The 26,541-nt window shown below is 38.7% G+C and overlaps 1 protein-coding gene and 1 pseudogene across 3 annotated transcripts in view; one reads left to right on the top strand and one right to left on the bottom strand.

The window, feature by feature from the left end:
- Nucleotides 1–26,541, top strand: part of RASGEF1B (RasGEF domain family member 1B) — a 623,038-nt gene that overhangs the window by 270,340 nt on the left and 326,157 nt on the right. The window lies entirely within an intron of this gene.
- Nucleotides 11,247–12,623, bottom strand: LOC104650740 (large ribosomal subunit protein uL3 pseudogene; annotated as a pseudogene).

Here is a 26,541-nt window from a genome sequence, read left to right as displayed (position 1 = left end):
AAATACAAACGTGAAGTGAGTGCTATGCAAAAACCTGTTTTCTCACATTTAGAGGGGCAATTTTGGTGATTACGAAGTGACTTTTGCTTCAAGAGTCAGGAACTAGGCTCATTAAAAAAAGCTTGTGTATGTACTGATGGGGATAAGCACACATGCATAACATGATTTATAAATAAATATGACCTGAATAGTGACGGAGTGTTACTTTCCTGGCAGGATTAGATATCTTAATGAAAAATTTTAAGAAAGGCCTGTCTTTCTCACATACAACAAAAACACAGCACAAGATGTTATTTGCTTCAGTATAGAAATGCAATGGGTATTGTTTCTTTTTTGACTGTTAAATTTTTCTGCATAATAGGAAAGTTCACTAAATCAAGGATTAAATCAGAGAATATAGACAAAGCATGAAATAATTGGATGTAGGAGAAAAGTCTCATTGTACTTCATTGTCTAGAACAAAACTCAATGGCAATTCTCAAATAAAATGAAACCATTCAATTTTTAAGGATAAAACATTAATGGTGACTCTTCACATTTGCAAAATGTACCACCTTCATTCCAAGGATCATAACACATGGTGCCTTTCTGTTAATTATACCTTGCCCTGTGAATTAAATAACAGAGCAGATTTTACCAGATGGGGAAAAATGTCATTATAATACCTAAAGGCTAGCCATATGTAGAAAACTGAAACTGGACCCCTTCCTTATATCTTATACAAGAGTTAACTCAAGATAGATTAAAGACTTAATGTAAAACGCCAAACCATAAAAATCTTAGAAGAAAACCTAGGCAATACCATTCAGGACATAGGCATGGGCAAAGATCTCATGATAAAAGTGTCAAAAGCAACTGCAACAAAAGCTAAAATTGACAAATGGGATCGAGTTAAGCTAAAGAGCTTCTACACAGCAAAAGAAACTATCATCAGAGTGAACAGGCAACCTACACAATGAGAGAAAATTTTTGCAATCTACACATCTGACAAAGGTCTAATATCTAGAATCTATAAGGACCTTAAATTTGAAAGAAAAAAACAACCTCATCAAAAAGTGGGCAAAGGATATAAACAGACACTTCTCAAAAGAAGACATTTATGTGACCAATAAATATATGAAAAAAAAAAAAGCTCAACATCACTGATCATTTGAGAAGTGCAAATTGAAACTACAATGAGATACCATCTCATGCCGTCAGAATGGTGATTATTAAAAAGTCAAGAAACCACAGTTACTGGTGAGGCTGTGGAAAAATAGGAACACTTTTACATTGTTGGTGGGAATATAAATGAGTTCAATCATTGTTGAAAATAGTGTGGTGATTCCTCAAGGATCTAGAACCAGAAATACCATTTGACTGAGCATTCCCATTACTGGATATATACCCAAAGGAATATAAATCATTCTACTATAAAGATACATGCACACGTATGTTTATTGCAGCACTATTAATAATAGCAAAGACTTGGAATCAACCCAAGTGCCCATCAATGATAGACTGGATAAAGAAAAGGGGCACAAAAACACAGTGGAATACTATGCAGCCATAAAAAAGAATAAGTTCATGTTCTTTGCAGGGACATGGATGAAGCTAGAAGCCATCATCCTCAGCAAACTAACAGGAACAGGAAACCAAACATTGTGTGTTTCCACTCATAAGTGGGAGCTGAACAATGAGAACACATGGACACAGAGAGGGTAACAATACATACCTGGGCCTGTCGGGTGAGAGGAGGGGAGGGAGAGCACCAGGATAAATAGCTAACACATGTGGAACTTAAAACCTAGATGATGGTTTGATAGGTGCAGCAAACCACCATGGCACATATATACCTATGCAGCAAACTTGCATGTTCTGCACATGTATCCCAGAACTTCAACAAAAAATCATAATAATAATAATAAAAGATTATAGTAGTTAGAAGTCAGAGAATCCTAAGATTTATTTCTGACTTTGCTGTGTGACAAGTTTCTTGGACAAAGTTTCTAACCTTTCTGAGTCTGTTTTGTTTTCAGTAAATAACAGATGATACTGCTTAGATAGTATTGTTGCAAATGCTAATGAGTAATATTTGTAAAAGACATGTAAGAATCAGGTAAATGCTCATAAATGTACATTTGCTTGAATTGTTACTTTGGCCATTATTATATGTTTTTATGTTGTAGGAAAAAAAATCTTTGAAAAATCTATGTAAGATTGTGTTGTCTTCTTTATTAACTTCTCATTCTTTATACTTATTTATTGAACAAATTATGTGAACGTGTCTGGACTCACTAATTATAGAAAATTTTTCTTGGTATGTAAGGTGACTAAGTGTTGTTTTAACCTCCTCAGGTATCATCTTTTCATATGTTTCTGTACTTTCTCTGAAAATTTAAGTATGTTGTCCTTATGTCATTGTGTGATCCCTGCACCCCCTCATCTGGGAAATTTTTATCAGAGCTTAGTTCTAGGGAAAAGCTTTATCTCCCTTGGGAAAGTAGTGGGTTTCCCCTTCTCAGATCAAAATGACTTATACAACTTAATCACATTTTCCGTAGTCTTGTTTGTCAGGAACATTGTAGTTGGTCTTTTCAATCAATCACAACCACCTGACTCGTTGTATTTTGAATATTCACCTTTTTCTTCTTCTTTCCAATTAAAAATATTATTATAGTAATTTTTTTCCCTTACTTTTGCTGTGCCTCATATAGTTTTGGGAAAGAGGTGAGACAGAAAAAAATATATGTATGCATATGCATACACATCCTTATATCGAACTGTTTTGTTAATTTTTATTTGAAAGTTTGACCCACAACTTTAAGTTTTGATGTCGGCAACCCCCTTAATCCAACTAGCTCTCTTTTGCCTTTGTTCATTTCTTTCACGTTTGTTCAACAAATATTTATTGTGTCCAAACTGATGGCATATTTATTTTTATTTTTAAATTTTGTTTTATTTTTTAAGTGACAAAAATTTTTATGGGGTAAATAGTCATACTTCAATACCTATAATGAATAGTGATCCACTAGGGTAATTAGCATATTACCCTGGATTTCACCACCTGGCACATGTATTATTTCTTTGTGTTGGGAACATTCAGTATGCTGCTTCTAGCTATTTGAAACTATATAATAGGTTTTTGTTAACTGTAGTCATCTCACAGTACGATAAAACACTAGAACTTATTCCTCCTATCTGGCTATGGTTTTGTATCCTTTAATAAATCTCTTCCCATTCTCACCTTCTCCCTTCCCTTCCCAGACTCCAGTATCCTCTGTTCTTTTTACTTCTATATGATCAACTTTCTTTTTTAGCTTTTACATATGAGTGAGAATACGTGATGTTTAACTTTCTGTTGTTGGCTTGTTTTACTTAACAAAATGTCTGCCATGTTTATCCATGTTGCTGCAAATGACAGCATTTCACTCTTTTTAATGGATGAATAGTTTCCTTTGTAAATGCATACCACATTTTCTTCATCATTCATCTATTCTTGGACACCCAGGTTGATTCTGTATGTTGGCTGTTGTGAATAGTATTGCAGTAAATATGGGGGTGCAGATGTCTCTTCCATGTATCCATTTCTTCCTTTTCTTTAGAGAAATGCTTAGTAGTGGGAAAGCTTCTGGACAGCAAAGTAAATAATCAGTGGGGTGAAAAGGCAACCTGAGGCTGGGCATGGTGGTTCACGCCTGTAATCCCAGCACTTTGGGAGGCTGAGGTGGGCAGATCACCTGAGGGCGGGAGTTCGAGACCAGCCTGACCAACATGGTGAAAAAACCCTGTCTCTATTAAAAAAATACAAAATTATCTGTGTGTGGTGAAGCATGGCTGTAATTCCAGCTACTCAGGAGGCAGAGGCAGGAGAATCTCTTGAACCCAGGAGGCGAAGGTTTCGGTGAGCCAAGATCACACCATTGCATTCCAGCCTGGGCAACAAGAGCAAAACTCTGTCTCAAAACAAACAAACAAACAAACAAAAGAAAGAAAAGAAAAGAAAAAAGAAAAGGCAACCTGTGGAATGGGAGAAAATATTTGTAAACGATTCATGCAACAGGGGATTAATATCCAGGAAATACTAGGAAGTCAAATATCTCAACAGCAAAAAACCAAACAGCTTGATTAAAACATGGGGAAAAGATCTAAACAGACAATTCTCAAAAGAAGACATACAAATGGCGAACAAATATTTGAAAAAAATTCTGAATATTGACTAATCATCAGGGAAATGCAAATCAAAACCACAGTGAGGTATTATCTGACTCCAGCTGAGGATGGCTAATACCAAAAAAGACAAAAAGTAACAAGTTCTGGCTAGGCTGGAGAGAAAGGGCGGCTCTTACACACAATTGGTGGAATGTACACTAGTACAGCCATTGTGAGAACAGTATGACGCTTCCTCAAGAAAGCTACAAATGGGCTGGATTTTAGGTAGGCAAGGTTTCCATAAAAATGAAGCAAATTATCATCAGTAAGCTTATGTCCTATTAGGGGATATGGACTCTTGAGAGGAAGTACAGACCTAATGAGATCAGAGTTGCTTTCCATTTAAAAAGTTTAAAATTTGATAACCATGCTGTTAATTTTGATGGAAAAATGATAGCCTAGGAGAAAGATCTGGGCTTTTTTTTGTTGTTGACATTATTGCTGAATCTGATGGGATTCCACTAGCTTGCCCACAGCCTCAGGTGCAATTAGTTTTTCTGTTTGTTATCTTGGTGCCTTTTCTACAACAGGTACAAATAAGATATCCTTTCATATCTGTGAGGAAAGAGATTGAATTTTATCTTGTCACATCCCTGACTGTGCTCTTAAAGACAGGGAGTAAATATAGATTAAGAACCTTTGGTTGCTGAATCCCATTTTCTTGTCATTTTGTACCACACTTTTGGGATGTTTCTCAGGGCAACTTATAATCAGTGCTTAATGTTGTCCAGTTTTCCTTCCTCTGTGTGTGTGTGTGTGTGTGTGTGTGTGTGTGTGTGTGTGTGTGTGTGTTTAAAGACAACAAGAGGCCTTTTATCCTATTTCATGAGAAAATTCAATGTATTATTAATCATGATTATTTTATTTATAAGCCAACACTGCTTTGGAAGGGCCTGGGCTCTGCTAAGGATGACTCTTGCTTTCAGATCAGGAGCCTCTTTAGAGATGTTTCTTTTCACTTCAGAGAATGTTTCTTTACTTGAACATAATAGTATATTTCATTTAGGAAAACTGTTCTTTTGTGTTAGGGATAATGGTACTCATTTGGATTTATTTTCTCAATGTCGGTTGAACTACCACTGTGAATTTTATGCCATGTTGGGCTCTGGACTGAATGTAGCTGCCTTATTCTGTGCTTTTAAACTCAGCAAAGTCTAGAAGAAAGACTATAAGGTAGTTAAGGAAGTTATATCATTTTTGTTGATCTCTCAAACTCTGAGTCTAAGAACAGGTAATACATACGGGAGGGAATTTAGCATTTGGTATTGATCCTGATCATTAAAGTTGGGGTGACAAATGATCTTGGTTTTAGCACAGAAAGTCCTTGGTCCCAGGAAACCTCTCTGTCTTGAACAGACTAGAATATTTAGTCACCCGAACTTCAAAGCTTAAACAGAGCCTGTGTAATCAAATAGCCATAATGTGGTTTTAGATGATAGGATCTTAATTTCTAGTGAAGCTAGCTTAAGCATAGCATTTTACTTGCAAGAAATAGGCACCTACTTATTAGCTTAAGAAAAGAAAGTTTATTATAAGAAGTCTTACGGAAACCGAAGAAAAATTGAGCAATCACACTCCAGGAAAGGTGAAACTCAGGGTGACTCTGAGGATCTCAGCAGCTCAAATTCAAGGAATTTTAATCCAGTATTCTGCCATTAATATCAGCTAGCTCCAAACTTTCTCAGGTTCTATGTTCCTTAGTTCAGATTTTAGAAAACAAGAATCTCATTGACTCAAATGTGCCTGTGGGTTGGTTCCTCTGAAGTTTTTATCCAAATTTCGTTTATTTACTAGTGGCTGGGGGCCTAAGTAGGAATCATTGCAATTGACTGCCTAGCATCTAGCTACCTCAGGTATCGTGGTAATTCCATTCCCTTTGCCTGTAGTTGGTTTGGGAATGGACATGTGACCCAATTCTGGCCAATGACACCTGAGGGGGGATTTTCTGGAAAACTTCTGGAAATAGTTCCTCAGTTCTCAGATTGAGACACAATGTCCTCTTGGATACTGCTATGTCTACTTGTATTGTCTGGAATTATGGCACCTATTGGCTATTGTGAATAGTGCTGCAGCCTGAGGATGCAAGCAACACCAGAAGGGCAGAACACACACACACACACACACACACACACACACACACACACGAGAGAAAGAGACAGAGAGAGAGAGAGAGAGAGAGAGAGAGAGAGAGAGAGAGAGAGAGAGTCTTGAGTCTTGAATGACATCTTTGAGCCACTGAATCAACCCCAGTCTGCCTCATCTCTAGATTCCTTGTAATTAGAAAAATTTAGAAAATGTATTATTTAAGTCATTTTAAGACATATTTAGTGTACCCTGTGTCCTAAAATATATAATGCATCCTACCAAGCACCAGCTGGATCATGGATTGTTACGGCTCCTCCTTTGGATGGAATGTATTTGTTAGGAAAGCAGGAGAAGAAAGAAAATGAGAGGTATAATTTCTACATGGCTATACCAGAGATATACTACAATTCTTCTTCTCAACCTCTGCTTTAATGACTTGATGCTTGTTTTGAGTGTCCTGGGTACATTCCCTCTCTCCCTAGAGCAGAAGATCCTATGTGCTCTTGCCCACAAATATCTTGGCTCTAGTAATAACCTAAGAAGGGCCTAATAGCCCTGCTACCTCTTAGCTGCCAGAAGGAAGGACCTCAAAAATAGAGCCATCGTGGTAGATTTGACATCTAATATTTACTGAATTATAATTAACCCATTCAGGAATGTAACTTATCTGGTTACATTCCTGATACACTTAGCAAGCAGTTCGTTTTGGTGCATATACAAAGAAGTTTATTAATCAAGGGTAAGTATTTTGCTGGTGTTTTACTGATATATATATTTAAGTGGCCAAGTAGTCTTTTGATAATATCTATTTTTTAACTGTCCAGGCTTAAAATACTGGGGCTATGTTTTCATCTTTATGTCATTGAGATTGTTGATGCATCTGTGAGTTAAAATGGGAGGATCTTGGACTTCCCTAAGGGAGCAGGGAAGCTCTATCTAAGGAGGATATTCTTTCCAGATCATCCAAGATCATGTCTAAGAAAACTGTGACTGGCTGTTAAAGCATATGATCAACACTGGCTTCACAGATGTGTAATCTATGCACTCATGCACACCCCTACTCTCAGAGGGGCCTCTCTGGGTTAAATATTCTTTTATAGCCATTTTGAAATTCTTAATGATTTTGAGCAAGGAGTCCCACAGTTTCATTTTACACAAGATCCCACACATCATATTGCTGGTTCTGTATAAGATTCTGTAGTTATCTGGGTCTGATATCATCAAGTAGTTATATTCTTGGTCTAGATCAGGAAATAGAATTTTGAACATATCCCTTAGTTTTTATCAAAATCTCATAAAAAGCATTTGAAGAGACTGTCTGAAGGATTTGTGGCCTCTCCAAACTCTTCTAAACATGCTAAAATCAATTTCTGGATTAAGCCAGACTGGGTACTAATAGTGTTTGGACCTCATCATTTGCTGCTCTCACTCTCTATTTCCCATTGCTTTATTGAATTGCTTTTGGCAAGCAGCCCTCGTATTGAAGGATGTCTAAAAAAGACTGTGTGACACTCCTAAGTGTATTTGGAAAGATCTTGAGGGTATTGTTTATAACATTATCCACTATTCCTACTATGAAGGTCAATAGAAGATATTTCTGTTTGTTCTAGTACCAAACATGGCTGTGTTTTCTTGACCAGTTTACCAGGTTTATCTCTCAGAATCATTTGATTGTGTCACCCTCTTTGTCTTGGTTGTAGGAAGCTTGGGAACATGACTAACTACTGAACCTCAATTTTGTATTTTGAGTAATAACTTAATCTTTGCTTTCATCTTCTACACCTCATTTCCCTCCACCTTCATTTTCTCACCTACTTATTGTTTTTAAATAGCATTCGATTTTTTGTCCTAATGTACAATTTTGTAAGCTTCCTTAAGTTTTTTTCTGGAATATGGTAATACCCATACATTACCTATTTAAAAAGTTACTTCTTCTTTATATCATGTTCCCATCTAGGAACATATAAGGGAGGCATTTTTAAAGTAATGGTAAAATTGGAGAAATGAAGAACAATGATGGTGTTTTCATTATGCAGAGATACAAAAGAGTACTTTTACAATGGTGTTAATGTGAAATATGATAAGGAAAATATTTTCTAATAATAAAATGTGACTTGAAATGGATAGATTCTTACCCTGTATAATCAATTGCATTTGAGTTTCAATTCTCAATGACTCTTGAAAAAAGTTCTTCCACCTCTTTGTGTCTTCTTCTCATCTCTGGAGTGGATTTTGACGTAAGATATGTCTCCAAATATTTATGAGAGGTGTTTAACATTACTAGAGTTAAAAAAAGAATTGTCTTCAGTATAGCTATTTCTGTTAACACAAATATTAGTTGATTTTTAATATGGCTACTATTATTTCAATATTTCTTCTATTTTTTTTTGGTAAAGAAAGGAAGATTGTTAGCATAGTGAATATAAAATAACTTTAGGAAGAAATACATGAAATTGTGATATGTAGCTGTGTTTTCTTATTTTGAAACCTGCATTATCTTCTTTTTCTCATGACATTTTTTATTCTTATAATTCACTCAGTATTCATTCACAAATATTTATTCAGTATTACGTACCAGACATTGTTCTAGGTAATAGGAATACATCAATAAACAAAAAACACCCTGCCTTCATAGTACTCACATTCTAATAATTTCCTCCCAAGTCATCTCCATTTATTTCTTGAGTGTATATCCTTTTTTCAGTGCTATATTTTCTTATTAGTATGTTAAAATCATTGTGACCTGAGATACAACAGTTGTCCATGTTTGGGGTTTTCCTCTTCCTTCTTTACTCACCAGATAGCTAGAAGTTTCATCTAATTTGCAGGTGAACTACATATTTTACTGATTATGGGGGTTATGTGATATGCTTTATTTGTGCTAATTTACATAAATTTCTGATTAATCTACATATTAGCCTTTTGACCTTCGCACATCAAATGTAGAGGATAATTAGCCTGTGCAATTTTATAGAAAGAATCCACATCTGCTTTTTTTTTTTTTTTTTACTTTTACCTCAATTAACACACTTCTGATAATACATAGATTTTCTTCCAGGCAAAATATGAATAAGTTATTTTCATTCGGGTAGGCACTATACCATTGAGCATTGTCCATATTAAAACTATGCCACTTTTTGTTCAAAGCAAGTAAAAAAATATTTCAAGGAGTCTGTTAATGGAAGATAGAAATTTCTTAGCCACAACAGCTTCCTTGTTTAACTATTTAAAGGGAAGCAAGAGGGTGATGCAATTTGCAAAAAATCATGAGTTTGCAGTTAGGACTCAAATGAATATGTAGCACAATGCCTGGTTAGATGAGGATTTGAAATTTCTTTCCTTGGAGCAATGCTATTTAACTATGGAAGTCACTTCTCCGACTAGATGGAGAAAAGCCGCCCAGAAATTGCTTTGTTTGAGGATAATTATGCTGGAGGAAAGGAATTACAACCTTTCTTTGGATGGCTTGACAAAAGCCAAGGAGATGTTAAGCTTGAACTCTATACTTTTTGAAGCTCACTGTTCTGGAAAGCTCTTTGGTGGATTAAGATGGCTCTAGGATGCCACTTTCTTTTCCCAGCCTAAAGGAAACTCATGAGCAAAAGAGAAGTCTTAGTTGGCAAAATGGGCTCAACAGCTGGACTTATAGGTCTGGGTGGAGAGCTGACATTAACTAACAGGTTTACTCTACCTATTACCCTGACATTGCTTTAGGAACAATGGCTGGCTATGTTACTGTAGCTAGAGAACAAAGACCCTGGACTTCAAGGAGTTAACCTGAATGGAGCAGAATCTCATTCCTTGGGAAAACTGGCTTGGCCTGTGCAAGGATCTGAGCTAGCTGGTGTAGCCCTCAAACAGTGGGGAAGGGCCTTGTGGGCTGTGAGAATTTTCACTATCAATGTCGTGTGGTCACCACTAGAGCAACTTTAACTGAGAAATGAAAATGACTACTGGGCTGAATGGGCTGAGCAGAGTTTTCGATTTTCTTGAAGCAAGACATTTAGAATATGAATTTTTAGTAAACTGTTAGCGTGGGTGGTGGGTGCTAGAGATAGATATTTTTAAATTTGAAAAAGAAAAGAAATGAAGTCATTTACTCTGATTATATGTATACTAGTGCATGTCAAGATGTTTGTAAGTGCATTGGCTGCAACAGGTTTTCTAAGGCAGCAAAACATAGTGGTGGACACTGTAACAAGGAACCTTTCAGCTAAGCAGCATTTGCAGATCAGTTGGTAAAATAGCTAATCAGGTCTTCCCATAATTAATGTGAGTGATATCATTTTGAATTAAATTGTTACCACTGATTGTGTTTATAAATCTTTGTGTAGTTCTCCTTACTGTCAGAGAATGTCTGTGTATAGTTTTAAATCCAAACAATTCTATAATTTTACAATTCTTCATGAGCTGTGGAAAAAAATATTTGGTCTCTTCAAAAACTACCTCAAACCATTTCAATCTATGACCTTTTCCTATCCTTTTCTATACATAGAAATAGTTTCCTTAGAATCTAAGAAGGGCTTTATTTGGTTCTCTTGGCCTAAATCATCTCATCATAGGGCTTAAGTGTAGAGCTCTTGTTTTTCTGTGCCCTTAATGCTCCATTAGACATTATGAACTTTTTTTTTTCATCTTCGTTAAGATTGGTTGTAATGCCCACAGGCCCCAGCAGACTTCCCAAGGACATGTTACACAATAGTGGTTCAGCAGAGTGTGAGAACTGGTTTCCCATGGAGCTGAAGGGTGAACTAGAACACATTTCTCTTTTCTGTTTCAAGAAATATATAAAATATTTTAAAAACTAAACATTTAATGGCTGTAAGAAATTCTGGTGATAGGATAGATTAGATTATCAGAAAAAACTTTCCTGAAACACATTTAAAAATGTGAAATAAGATATTAAAACTTACATATATTTATATTATATGTGTAATTGAGTTGGAAACAGAATAATGGAATTTTTTGGATTAAGGTATGGTACAGAAGTTTGACTCCATACAATTAAGCCAAGTTTCAAAGCTGTCCCTGATCTGGGGTATATGCTGATCACAGGTGGTCCAAAGCTTGGGTTTTTTTTTTTTTTCCAGTGGAAAGTAACTTTTGTTGAGACCCCACCAGCTGCAAAATCTGTTCCTGGCATTAAACTCCTTCTTCCTAACAATTCGGTCTTTCTTGAGAGGTCCCACGAGTGCTTTCTTCTGCTCCATGGTCTGGAAGCAGCCATGGCCAAACTTGGAGGTGGTGTCAGTGAACTTAAGGTCAGTCTTCTCCAGAGCCCGCCACTTGGTCTGCACCAGCAAGGACTTGTGGAGGGTGAGCACTCACTTCTTAGTTCCCACCACACAGCCTTTCAGCATGACAAAGTCATTGGTCACTTTACCATAGTGGAAAAAGCCACCCAGAGGGTTGATCCTCTTGTCAGACAGGTCATAGTCAGTGGAAGCATTGTTCTTGATCACCTTGCCATCCTTGATAAGGTAGCCCTGGCCGACCTTACAGATCTTCTTGTTGATCTCAGTGCGGTGATTAGAGCCTTTCTGCCCAGCACGTGCCACAGGGAAGGCCACATGGGCAGGATGCCATGCCCCAGTACAGACCACCTTGCTCAGGCCTCAGTGGGTCTTGCAGGGCAGCTTCTTGGTGTGCCAATGACTGGTGACTCCTTTGTAGCCTTTGCCCTTGGTCACCCCGATGATGTCAATCATCTCGTCCTGCCCAAACACTTGGTTCACAGGTACCTGCTGCTCCAGCCTCTCACGAGCCCAGTCCAGCTTCTTGGCCACAGTGCCTCCGTTCACCTGGATCTCCATCAGATGGGCCTTCTTCTGGTGCAGAGGAAGCAGGCACATCTGGGTGTGGGCAATGATGCGGGTGACTGGGCAGTACTTCTTCATGCTGCTGAAAGTCCTTCTCCAGCTGCTTCTTGCCATCCTCATCCTGCCATTTCTTGCAGTACTTGGTGAAGGCCTTCTTCTTAGATTTATGCCAGTTCTTTTAGAAACACCTCTTGCACTCATCACTGATGTGCTCAGCGAAGACAGTCTTGAAGGTCTGGAGGCCTCGAGGGGTTTCCACATAGCCCACAATGCCCACACCCACCATAGGTGGTGTCTCCATAATGGTCACAGACTCCACCACCTCCTTCTTGTTCATCTTGGATCCTGGCCAGTCGACTTACTGCACGATGTGGGTCATGCCAGCCTTGTATCCCATGAAGGCTTTGAGGTGGACCGGCTAGGAAGGGCCATCCTTGGGGAAGCTTTTCACCTTCCCACGATGCCTGCTGCTGCACTTCTGAAGCCAAGGGACCCCTGTCTGGGAGTGGAGAACTTTCTGTGAGACATCATACCGTCAAATCCCGCTGGTCAAAGCTTGGATTTTAATCGGCCACATGTACACTGAAGTAGGAAACAGCCTAGGGGCCCAAGCAGTTTGGAAGGTAAGATCAGGGTTTGAATGTAAACCCATAACCCCCCAAAGGCAATATGCTTAGTGGATTTGCCAGAAATTTTTCTGCCCCAGAGATGATGTGAATATGCACCTGTTTTAGTTTTGGCTCAGGTTTGGAACAAAAAAAATAAAAATTGCCTCCTCTGATAATTCCTTAGCACAAGCTTCCACTCACATAGGCTTGGGACTTGAATATACACATCTTGGAGGTGCCAAAACACTCCAAACTGTGTATTTAATGTGAGATGGCCCTGGCTGGTATGGCCTCTGGGTGGCAAGTAGAAGCAAAATGAATTCTCCCTGAAGGTATGTACTTTAAACAGGACCTCAAATATTCCCACAGATGATGTTCCAAGTAAGATAAACTCATTCATAATATAAAAAATGCTTATAGACATGAGAAAATAAGCCACTATGCCCTGAAATGATCAGATGTTAAATATATATATAATTAAACAGTTAAGGGTATTCATTTTACTCTCAACAGTAAGGCGAAGATGACCACAATCATTGCTTTGTATTCTCCCCCAGGGCAAGAATGAATCAGTCAACAGTGGTGTATGTTTGTATGTTTCTGACTTGTAAACAAATAATTAAAAACACAATATATCTGTATTTGCTTTTAGGGCCTCCATGACAAAGTACCAGAGAATTGGTGGCTTAAACAACAGAAATTTATTTCCCCATGGTTCTGGAGGCTAAGTCTGAGATCAAGGCATTGACAGTGGTTTCTTCTGAGGCCTTTCTGTTTGTCAGATGGTCATTTTCTTTCTGTGTCTTCACATGATTTTCCTCTGTGGGTCTCTGTGTACAAAGTCTTCTTATAAGGACATCAGTCAATTGGATTAGGGCCTACCGTATTAACCTCATTTTTATCTAATTATCTTTAAAAAGAACTTACCTACAAGTACAGTCACATTGTGAATCATGAGGAGTTAGGGCTTCAGTATGTAAATTTGGGGGCTGGGAAGTCATAATTCATCCCATAACAAAGTCCAAAGATGATAAGAGCTGTAGGAAAAATAAAGTGAGAAAGGGGATTAGAAATCTCTAGCGGCTGCAATTTTAAGTTGGGTTGTTAGGAAAGATCTCAGTGAAAAAGTGACACAAGCACAGACTTCAAGGAGGTGAAGAAGCAGTCCCTACAGAGGTCAGGGGGTTTCTGGTGTGTTCCAGAAAAGCAAAAAGATGCATTTCACATCCACAATACCAGCAATAACTAACAGATTTGGGGATACCAATTTTTGGCAAGGATAGGAAGAAATGGGAACTCATATACTGTTGGTGGGATGGTTATAAATTGCTATAAATGCTTTGGAAATATTTAGGCATTTCTAAGTCAGACTGAAGATGATAACATAACAGTTCCATTTTTAGGTATACAAACAAAGAAACTTGTATCTAAATATCAAAAGAAAAGTATAAGAATATTCATGGCAACCTGGCAACAGTTCACAGCAGCAAAACATTGAAAACAACCCAAATGTCAATCAATAGAAGAACAAATAAATAAATTTTGTAAATAATAAACTACCATATAGCAGTAGAGGTAAATGAAATATACTTGCATATATCAACATGGATGATGATCAAAAATGTAATGTCAAGCATATATACTGTGAGGTTCTAGTAAGTAAAGCTCAAAAACAAGCCAAGCTAAACAATGTCATTTAGGGACACACACACACACACACACACACACACACACACCCCTTTCTGTGGCAAAAGCCCCCCCAAAAGCAAGGGAATGATTAACAAAATTCAAGATGGAGTTCACTCTAATGAGGAGGGAGGGAGGTGGGTTGAGAAAGAGTATACAGGGAAACTTAAAGGGGTTCTTACTCTATTTCTTAAGCTGGTTTGTTACCACGTAGGTACTTAGCTATTCAAATATGAAAATCTTTGGCATGTTAAAGTTAGTATAGCTAAGGTATATCAATCAAGAATTACAGGAATCAACACATAGAAGATGAGTAAAGAACAGATTTTTGTTTTCTACATCTGGTGATTGGGAAAGTACATCCTCTTTAAATCGGTGTGAGAAAATTGTGTTTTCTTTAAATACAGTCTGATGTCTGCATGGTATTTTGTTTTGTTTTTTTATTTAAGCAGACATTTTCTATGAGAATTGGGGAAATGGTACATAATTCCTTATTGCAATATTAATGCTATATTAATGCACTTTTTGATACATTAAAATAAACTAAATTTTGTGTCTGAAAAATGGAGAAGCAGATTCAGCACTAGGCAGAACCCAGAGCACAGTCTATTTCAATGCAGGTAAAGTCTCAAGCACTGGGCGAGCGTGATTAACTCTCATTTAGACATCGGTTTCTTTCTTTTTCTTTTCTTTTTCTTTTTTCTTTTTCTTTTTTTTTTTTTTTGAGACAGAGTCTTGCTCTGTCAGCTCACCCAGGCTGGAGTGCAGTGGCAGGATCTTGGCTCACTGCAACCTCTGCCTCCTGGGTTCAAATGATTCTCCTGCCTCAGCCTCCTGAGTAGCTGGGATTACAGGCATGCGCCACCATGCCTAGCTAATTTTTGTATTTTTAGTAGAGATGGAGTTTCGACATATTAGCCAGGCTGGTCTTGAACTCCTGACCCCAGATGATTCACCTGTCTAGGCCTCCCAAAGTGCTGGGGTTACAGGAATGAGCTATTGTGCCCGACAGACATCCATTTCTTTTCTTTCAGCTAACAGGGATGTTTAGCTTCTCTGACCAGCTGTGCCTGTTGACGACCCAATACACTACCAAAAAAAGATAAAATAAACCCATATTTCCTCACAATGGAGTATTGCAAATGTGTGATTAAAAATTGAAATCATTTTCCTTGGTGGCATGTGTTCAATCATAGTTCTACATAAGCTTTATACTTCATCTGTGAGCATGTTCACATTTGTTTCCTGATTTGAGTCTTAAATAACCCTTTGAGGTAGGTAAACACTTGGAATGACAGAGAAGGCAAATGATCTTAATGTCATTAAGTCCTCTTGTTGATAAATGGAAGGGTCAGAGTTTGAGTTCAGATCTTTTCATGTCTAGTCCTGCATCCTTTCTCTTAAGATATGTTGCCTTTCCCTAGTTCCCCAGTTTGCCATTTGGGGAATACATCACTTAGGAAGGATTTTTGTTAGAAGTAAGTAAGAAAAAACACAAACAATGGCTTATATAAAGAGTGGTTTATTCTTCACACGTCAAGTCCAGGGCAGAGGTAGGCACTGCTGGTGCTGGTTTAGATTAAAGGCTCTGAATGATTCTGACTGATATCTCTATTCTCTTGTGATCACCATAGTTGTGGCAGCTTGATATACTGTGTCTGTATTCAGGGCAAAAAGATAAGAACTGGAAAGGTGATGCCAATAGCTTTTCATTTGCATCCTTTTGTCCAGAATTGTGACATATAAATATCTCTTATTCAAAGAGATGCTGGAAAATTATATTGTGGTGTTTGTTTTCTATTCTCTATAGCAAAGGCAGGAAAAGGGAATAAAGTTGAAATGAAGCTGAGGTTTATGTGATCCAGCCTACAGTGTGTGCCAGAAGAAACTGGAGACATAGCTGAGATGCTGATGTTGAAGGCTTTGATTAGTTAATATCTGTGTAACCATTTTGTTTTTGAGCTTCAGAAATTCTTTGTAAACCCTTTTTCTATGGGTTGTCCCACCAGTGGACCATAAGTAATTATTGAGATTCTGTCACTTTAAAACGGGGATTGCTAGGAAAGTTAACACAACCATTGGCAGCTCCTCTGTGTCAGGTGACTTCCTGATCAATCTTGTGTAGGTGTAGCAGCTCCTCTTATCTTTGGCACTTCTGCTTTTACATAATGTCAGACAACTTGAGGCCTGAGAGATCAAACCAGGGTCCAGATGCTAAGGGCTGTATGTAGGGTTTTTGTTTGTTTGTTTTTAAATTCAGCAAGACATAAAGAACCAACCTTGCTCTTTTTATGTATACATGTATGTAAATCTCAGGGATATACTATGAAACAATGGTTGGCAAACGTTTTCTGTAAAGTGACACATAGTACATATTTTAAGTACTACTGTTGTCTTTCTGTTTCAATAAAACTCTTTTTTTTTTTTTTTTTTGGAGACAAGGTCTCACTATGTTGGCCAGGGCTCAACCTCCCAAGTAGCTGGTACTAGGTGTGCACCATCATGCCCAGCCTATCAACTCTGCTATTATCAAGCAAAAATAACCATGAAAAATATATAAATGAATGAGTGTGACTGCAATCCAACAACATTTTATTTACAAAAACAGGTGAAGGGCCGGATTTGACACCTGGGTCATAATTTACCCACTCCTGCTCTGGAGAGGGGCTCTGGAATAATAATCAGAGAATATGAAATAATAGTAAAACCTAGACAGTGTTCGTTGTGTGCTAGACCTTGCTCTAAGGCCCTCTGAAATATTATTTCATTTAGTTCTTATAGTAATTCTGTGAGATAGATATTATTAGTAATTCAGTTCACAGATGAGAAATAGACACAGAAAAGTTGTTTTGTCCACAGCCCCCTGACTGGTAGAATCCTAGTGGGTCTTCCAACTCAGAGAGTCAGCTTCACTGTGTGCGTGCTTCCAAGATGATTTTTGTAAATGTCTTTCAGCAAAATTAAAGAGTTAATAAAGCCAAAGAGTGCTTCTTCATAAGCCATCTGTCCACCCGTAGATCCGTTCATTCATTCATTCAACCAAGTTAACAAATATTTACTTATCGCCTCCTCTGTGGTAAGCAGTGCTCTAGAAGTGGTGACACAGCAGTAAACAAGGCTGACGTGACCCTGCCCTCATGGGACTTGTCATCTAGTAAGCACAGCCAGCTGGGTAAGTAAGAAAGTAAACAAAGACCACAGCAGCAAGTGAAGGAGGTAAGATGAGACAATGTGACAATGACTGGGTTGGCCCATGAAGGACTCTCTGAAGAGGTGATGCTCAATTTGAGATACAAATAATGGAAGAAACCAGCCAAAGAAAGTTTTGGAAGGACAGGAGTTCCTGGCAGAGAGGAAAACAAGTGTGGCACCCTGAGGTGGGAATGAGCCTGGCCAGAGGGATATGCAGCCCAGTGCGGAGAGGGCCAGGCAGGCAGCTACAGAGTCAGCCAGCGTGCTGAGCACAGAGGACCTTTTAGGCCAAGACGTAGGATTACAGTCTTATTCTAGGTATGGTGAGAGATGCTTGGGGGTTTAAAACAGGAAAGCTAGTCATCTGATTTGCTGTTTGACATAATTACTCCAGCTGCTCTGAGGAGATTACAGGAGGGACTAGAGGGCAAGAAGGAGGCTGGTTTGGAGGCCAGTGCATGAGTCCAAGTGAGAGAACGTGGTAGTTTGGCCTGGAAGTTAGAGTAGAGAGAAAAGGAGTGTGAAGTTGTGGGATTTTATTTTTGTAGATAGGGTAGACAGAAGTGGTGGGTAGCTTGAATATGGCTGAGAGGAAGAGGGTAGTCAAGAGAACTCCCATGGCTTGGCTTGAGCGTATGGTAACATTTACAGAGATGGGGAAGTCCAGGAGAGAAGCAGATTTGGGAGGAAAAGGGGCAATCAGGGGCTCTTTTTTGGAAAAGCTAGTTTTGCCTGAACATTATTTAATCAGGTGGAGATGTCAAGTAGACAGATATCTAAATCTGGATTATAAGGTGGAAGTTACAACTGAGATAAAAATTTCGGTTACATGCATGTAGGTAATTATGTCAATTAGGTTATTTCCTGCTACATGTAACAGGCAACCCAAATTGAACTAGATTAAATGATAAGGGCGTTTGTTATTTCACGTAAGAGGAAACCTGGATATACATAAGCTTCTGGGTGAGTTCATGCACTCCTTTTTTTTTTTGAAACAGAGTCTTGCTCTGTCACCCAGGCTGGAGTGGAGTACAGTGACATGATCTCAGCTCACTGCAACCTCTGCCTCCCAGGTTCAAGTGATTCTCCTGCCCCAGCCTCCAGAGTGGCTGGGATTACAGGCACCCACCATCAAGCCCAGCTAATTTTTATATTTTTAGTAGAGACACGGTTTCACCATATTGGCCAGGCTGGTCCCAAACTCCTGACCTCAAGTGATCCACCCGCCTCAGCCTCCCAAAGTTGGTGCTAGGATTACGGGCGTGAGCCACTGCACCCAGCCTCATACAGTACTTCAATGAGATCTTCAAAGACCCAAATATTCCCTTCTCATCATTATACTGCAGTAGTGTTTTCTGTATGCCAAAGTTTGTTGCTTCATAGCTGAAGTCAGAGCTACAGGGTTCCTTATTCATATTGGAAGGGAGGGAGAGGAGGAGGAGGAAAAGAGAAAGAGAGAGAAAGAGAGAGAGAGAGAGAGAGAGAGAGAGAGAGAGAGAGGCTAACTATGGCTTTCTCTTAAGAACAAAAATGGCTAACCGTGGACTTCCTCTTTCAGATTAAAAGGGAGGGAGAAGAGGAGGAATAGGGGGGTGAACTGGCTAACTATGGCTCTCCTTTAAGAACAAGAAAAGTTGATTTTCCAAAAACCCCCAGCAAGCCTTTGCTTATGTCTTATTGATCCAAATTGGCTTAGGCCTGACCACTCCTGAACCAGTCACTGACAACGATCGTAGGATTTCCACTATTGACGTAGATAACGTATTTTGTACCCGGAGTACAACCAATTTGGAAAGCCAACCTCAATGTCCATTATGTAAACCCATGAAATCAAACGGGGAAAGGTAGAGATACAGAATAAAAAACAGCCCAGGCCTGTGCCCTAAAGAATTCTAATAAAGCAAAATTAAAATCTGATCTTTTTATCCTTCTTCTTGGATTCTTTTTTATACCACATGCCTGAGTAGAGCACAGCTGTACAGAGCACAGGTGGGTCAAAAATCTATCCATGACTATACATGTGAACTTTGCACAGTCGCCAATGACAATTCCATATTCCATATTCTGAGAAATAAAATCATGGATGATGGATGGATAGAATGCTGAATTTTCAAAACTTCTGAATACTCAGAAGTTTGGGTTGGTACCAAAAGGGAAGAGATACAGAGGAATGATAATAGACTAAGTGTGGCAGGGCATTTGGGCTTTCTTGTATTTATTTGTTTAGCAGTCTGTTTCTTCCTCGAATTTCTGAACTCTTTCAGTGAAGGGATTGTATTTTATTCACTTTTGTGTTCTCAGAGCTTAAATGGCATGCTATGTCTGTAAAAATGTTAAGTAAATGTAAGAAGGAAAGGTAGGGAGGTACATTAGATGGAATGAAATAGGTTGACATGGACTATAGTTACATAAAGGAAATGAATAGTTTTGTATTTTTGTTTGAGGCTGTTAGCTATGTTATAAAACCTGGCTAGAGGAACACTATGTTAAAAAATAAAGAAGATGGCTGATCACTAACAGCTCGGGATTGTAGCTCCCAGTGAAAGCGCAAAGAATGAGAGGACGCCACACCTTCACATGAATTCTTGTTGCTCACGCACCAGGAGATTCCCAGCGGAGGAGCCCCACGGGTCGCCAGCGCGACTCTTGTGACCGGCGAGGCGGTTTTGCCCGCGCCTTGGAGCGACGGTTCTTGGTGCAGAGTCGGAAAAGCACCATCAATCTTAACGCCGCTGATTTGGTCGGTGCAGTGGGTTGCTCAGATTTCGGCGCTGAGAATCAGTAAGTTGGACGTCCACTCAGAAACCTAATTACAGAGACGGTGAATTCAAAGACCACAGATGGATAAATTTATAACGAAGGGAGGAAAACGGCCAAAAAAGGCTGAGAATGCCCAAGATCAGAACGCCTCTCCCTCAGCGGGGGATCACAGTTCCTCATCAGCAACGGAACAAGGCTTGATGGAGAACGAGTGTGTTCCAATTACAGAAGCAGGCTTCAAAATGTGGATAATGAGAAACTTCTGTGAATTAAAAGAACTTGTTTTAACCCAATCTAAAGCAACTAAGAACTTTGAAAAAAGATTTGACGAAATGTTAACAAGAATACACAATTTAGAGAGGAATATAAGTGAATTGATGGAGCTGAAAAACACAATACGAGAACTTCGTGAAGTATGCACAAGTTTTAACAGCCGAATTGATCAAGCAGAAGAAAGGATATCAGAGGTCGAAGACCAACTCAATGAAATAAAACAAGAAGACAAGATTAGAGAAAAAAGGATACAAAGGAACGAGCAAAGTCTCCAAGAAATATGGGACTATGTGAAAAGACCCAATCTACGCTTGATAGGTGTACCTGAATGTGACGAAGAGAGTGAATCCAAGCTGGAAAATACGCTTCAGGACATTATTCAGGAAAATTTTCCCAGCCTAGTAAGGCAGGATAATATTCAACTCCAGGTAATACAGAGAACACCACAGAGATATTCCTCAAGAAGAGCAACTCCAAGGCACATAATCGTCAGATTCACCAGGGTTGAAATGAAGGAGAAAATACTAAGGGCAGCCAGAGAGAAAGGTCAGGTTACCCACAAAGGGAAGCCTATCAGACTTACAGCAGATCTCTCAGCAGAAACCCTACAAGCCAGAAGAGAGTGGGGGCCAATATTCAACATCCTTAAAGAAAAGAACTTTCAACCCAGAATTTCACATACAGCCAAACTAAGCTTCACATGTGAAGGAAAAATAAAGTTTTTTGTGAATAAGCAAGCACTCAGAGATTTCATCACCACCAGGCCTGCTTTACAAGAGCTTCTGAAAGAACCACTACACATATGAAAGGAACAAACAGTATCAGCCTTTCTAAAAAAATTATCAAAAAGAGCATCAATATAATGAAGAATTTACATCAACTAATGGACAAAATAGCCAGCTAATGGCAGTATTAAACTCACATATATTATTATTAATTCTAAATTTAAATTGACTAAATCCCCCAATCCAAAGACAGGCAATTTGAATAAAAAACTAAAACCCATCAGTATGCTGCATCCAGATCCATCTCACATTCGAGGATACACAAAGATTCCAAACAAGGGATGGAGAAAGATTTACCAACCAAACAGAGCGCTAAAATAAATAAATAAAAAGCAGAAGTTACAATTAAGCAACAAAGATCAAAAGAAGCAAAGAAGGACATTATATAATGATAAAAGGATCAATGCAACAACAAGAAGAGCTAAAGATCCTAAATATATACGCACCCAATACAGGAATACGCAGACATACAAGACTTATAAAGAGACTTAGACTCCCACATAATAATAGTGGGAGACTTCAACATTAATATTAGACAGATCAATGAGACAGAAAATTAACAACGATATTCAGGACTTGAACTCAGATCTGGAACAAGTAAATGTAATTAACATTTATAGAACTTTGCACTTTAAACATACAAAATATACACTCTTATCAGTACCACATCATATCAACTTAGAAGTTTAAAAGAAATCTTGGTTGGCTCCTTGTTTGCTATTCTCTTCCCTCATTTTCTTTCATGTCTCCATTATTAAGGACAATTATAGGCATACCCATATTTAGACTGCATTCTAGCCCGGGCAATAAAGCAATACCCCCATCCTCTCTCCTTCTTCCTCTTTCTCTTTCTTCCTCTTCTAAAAAAAAAAAAAAAAAAAACCACCTTAAAAAAAAATAAAATAAAATAAAATAAATAAAAAAATAAAAAAAATAAAAAAGTTTCCTAAAAGGCCCCAGTAGTCTTCTTAAGCCAGTGGTTCAAGCAGGGGTGATTTTGCTTCCAGGGTATATTTGACAACATCTAGAGACATTTGGGGTTGTCACAACTTGGGTATGGAGGTGTGCTATTGGCATCTAGTGTGTAGGAGCCAGGGATATTACAGAAACATCCTGCAATGCATAGGACAGGCCCAATAACCAAAAATTATCCAGCCCTGCAACTGTTAATAGGGCTAAGGCTGAGAAACCCTGTCTCAATTAAACATTGATTTTCTGCTTAATAATTGTGCATTTACTTTCCATTTCCTTTTAGAATAGAGCTTATAGTCATCCAGGGAGTGATCCCTGGAGAAGAGCAGAACCAATCCTGAATTTCAGGGTCATGTGGAACTTTAAAAAATACAATCAGTCCTCTATATCCATGTGTTCCACATTCGAGGATTCAACCAAGTGAGGATGGAAGATATTCAATCAATCAATCAATCAATCAATTGAATAGAAAATAAAAATAATACAAATAAAAAGCAATAGAGTATAACAATTATTTACATAGCATTTACATTGTAGTAGATGTTCTAAGATGATTTAAAGTGTAAAGTGTACAGGGGGATGTGCATAGGCTATATGCAAATACTACATCATTTTATATGAGGGACTTGAGTATCTGCAGATTTTGCTAGCTGTGGGGTCCTGGAGCCAATCACCTATGGATGCTGAGGGATTACTCACATGTGTTGTGTTTGTGTAGAATGTACAGAGATACCTTGGTTACAAATAAGTTTAGCTCTACCTGCTTATATCCATTTCTCTCGATAGAGACTTCACCATTCTTTCTATGAGGGCCTAATTTGGCACACCCAGAGTGGACAGCATATATTAAGCAATAAGCGGGTGAAAGAAAAGCTGTGTAATGAAATGGGCCCTGTTTTCCATCTCCCCACTCCCCAAATGAGGAGTACTCAATGGCACAGGACTAAAGCATATAGCAATGCTGTCCTGTCCACTAGAGTTTTCTGTTTGGAAATGATCAGTAGGCTGGTGTCCCACGAGCTAAAGGATGCTTAAAGAGGGCTCCACACAGCTGTAAATATCCTAGGAGATCCCCAGGATAAGGCAGGGAGTATTTGGATAGTTCCAAATCTGGCAGACTTCTGTGCAATCACATCTGCGTGCATACTTGTGATGTCTCTCATTACAATTTTAAATGATGAGCTTGTTTTTTAATGAACATAAATTGCCTTCAATAGATTTGGTGATTGAACACAGTAAATATTTTTCTGTGACACTAAAAATAGTAATAACTCTAGAAAGCACTTCTGTTCTGCAAATGCTTATCTTCCTATAGCACATAACCTCTTGACTGTGGTCGCTTACACACATACATCCTTCTCACTGCCTCTGTGGCCATCTTCTTTCCTAGAGAGAGTTCTTTCCAGGCCTAGTCAGATCCCTCTGCCTTTAGTAAGGCTGAGCTGGCCCGGGGGATCTATTGCCCTTGGTGTGTGCCAGCATGTTGGGGTTGAAGAATGCCTTTGGGAAAAGCTGCTGGATTTGGGACAGAAAGGGCCCTTTTATAACAGCCTGCCTTGTCACATGTCTGGGCTCCTGCACCTCTGTTCCTTATGGCAAACAAACAGCTTGTTCTTTCCACACATTTTCCAGGGCCTACCATCCCCTCAGGAGCTGCTCATGCAAATTATGTGTGGCAAAGGTTGTCCTTATCTGTCTTATTGTCCTTCTCTGTCATATTTTTCTGTGAGCGCTCATCTCTGCATTGCTGTGTCAGCAGTCTTGGCATAAGAAATAGATTCCCCACCATCTAGGCAGCAAGAATGTATTCCTGTACCATGCCCTTGGTGGGGGAGAGGGGACTTATGTTAAAAAAAAAAAAAAAAATCTATGCTTGTGGTTCCAGGTCTGATGATCTATAGTAGCACTGAAAAAGTAGCTTTTTTTTTTTTTTTTTCCAAATTCATATTGAGGACAAGTGGATTAGAAATGGAAAATAAAAATCAACAGCTCAGAATAAAGTTCACAGATATTCAAAAGGACAGATTTTAGACATTTCCCTTTAAGGTCACTCTGTATTTCCAGAATACTAGTGCATTTCTATCTTGCCTAATTGTTTCAGAAAAATAAAATGTTATTGTGCAGGAAGAACGGGTTTCTGTTGATTCTGCCACTTTGTTTTCTCACATTATCCCCTTAAAGTCAATATGTTCATATTTTGGTAATCTCATACAGAAAAGGTAGAAAATCTTGCTAATATCTTTCCTTACCGTTCAAGGTACTTTTCATGATGTAGATAAATCTCCCTTTGTTGGGGTGGGGTAGGAAGGGGGCTGGAGCAGGAAAAGGGCTTCAGGGCTTTCTAGCTCTAAGGTATGGCTTTCTTCACTGCTGTTACAGTGTCACAGGAAAGGGCTTGCCCTCAAATAGGCTGCTTAGGAGCAAAGAGGGTTCTTGTCAGAGAGGCTGCTGCTGCTTGGGAAGGAAAGGAGAAGAGCTGTGAGTCCGTCACCCTGTTGGCAGTGAGCCTGGTGGTTACAAAGGGGAAGGATCCATACACAAAGCACAGGGGCTACACTTTGATTTCTGAATGGAACCCTCTGGCAGCTCTTCCCTGAAGGTAGATCCTCAGGAGCTAATGACATAGACTTTCAAGTGTTTTGTAAAAACAGGCCTGCTATTAATGCATTCAAGTAAAATAAATTTATTATTCAGATTGCTAAGAAAATGACATCCCCATAATTATCTCTCATTTTCCTGTAAATGTGCAAAACACTCTATGTTGTTTTAAAATTTTTCGACCTTTGTATCATGCTAAATGAAGGCCCCAGGCTTACTAACTAGCTCATTGAAAAATGTGTTCTTCAGGCATTACTGTGAGGAATGCAAATGAGGATGCATCTCAAGGAAAGGGAAAGGATGGACTAGACCAAATGCTACTACACAGCTCTGCTACATATTTACCTACAGGAACTGGGCTAGCAATAAACCTAAAGAGTCTCCCCTCGCCCGGTATGTAGAAGAAAATATGATTACAATGGGTTCTTTCCAAGTACATCCAACCGGAACAGTAAAGAAGCAGGTCTGAGAAATAATAGCCAAAAGATAGTATTTACTCTCAGTAAAGAACAGAATCTAAAGGAGAGTTTCACACGGAAGGAGACACAAACTGTTGTGACACTGGGTGCAGCAAAGCCCCATGAAATTAGGGCTGAGAAATGTCATTGGATAGGTTGATAAAGAGGCCCTTAGTTGACCTCGGAAAGACAGTTTCAGGAAAGTGGTTAAAGTACTAGAAGAGTTTTAAGTGAATGGAGAAATAAATCTGTGATAAAGAAATAGAGATGGTGCCTATGGAGTATTCTTTCTAGCGGTTGCTCAGGAGAAGAAGAGCAAGCTGGGGAAATTGGCCGGAGGAAGACATTGAATTAAAGGAAGGTTTTTATTAATTGAAAAGCAATGAGAAAATTTGGAGGTTGAGAGGAAGGAGCTATTGAAATCAAAAGGTTAAAATACAGGAAGAAAATGCATAGAGAAGCCCCAAAGTATATGGGAAAAGATGAAAATTGATGCACAGAAAGAGAATGCCTAGTCCTTAGTGGTGACAGGGAATGAGGTTGGGAAGAAGCATGACTATGGATAAACTTGGTGATGGCAAGGAGGAGGAAGTTGAGAATAGTCATTATGAATTGTCTCTATTTTTCTGTATGTCAGAGGCAAACTTGTCTCCTGAGAGCAGCAAATAAGGAGTAGGGTAAAGGGCTCTAAGACAGGGTTGAAATATCCCCTTTGTGAAATACAAGAGGAAATTGACCAGCTCAGGACAAGGAATTGATAGGTGGTCTAGCACTTGATATGATAGTAGACTTTTGCAAAGGTGATTTATGATCTGGCAAGAGGAACACAGGAAGTAGGTGGAGAAAGGGTTAAAGAATTCGAAAAACAGATATCAGCAAAAAGGTTAAGTGGGTGAAGAAGTTAAATATTCCAGCTGGTGAGGAGTTGAAGGAATGACTTGTTGGCTTAGTCCTGGGAGAAGGAGCTGATGCTAAGAGGAGAAAAATCACAAGTCAAGCCACATGAGATCTGAAAGAAATTTAAAAGCAAAGGATTCAGATTTAGGAATTTGAGAGCTGGTGAGATCACATTTTGTGTTTAGAAAATAAAAGTTTTGAGTTTAAGATTTTGGAG

The sequence above is a fragment of the Saimiri boliviensis genome, chromosome 3 (genome assembly GCF_048565385.1).
Source record: "Saimiri boliviensis isolate mSaiBol1 chromosome 3, mSaiBol1.pri, whole genome shotgun sequence".
NCBI lineage: Eukaryota > Metazoa > Chordata > Mammalia > Primates > Cebidae > Saimiri > Saimiri boliviensis.
The sequence above is the reverse complement of the archived record's forward strand: the minus strand, read 5'-3'. Positions and strand labels throughout refer to the sequence as shown.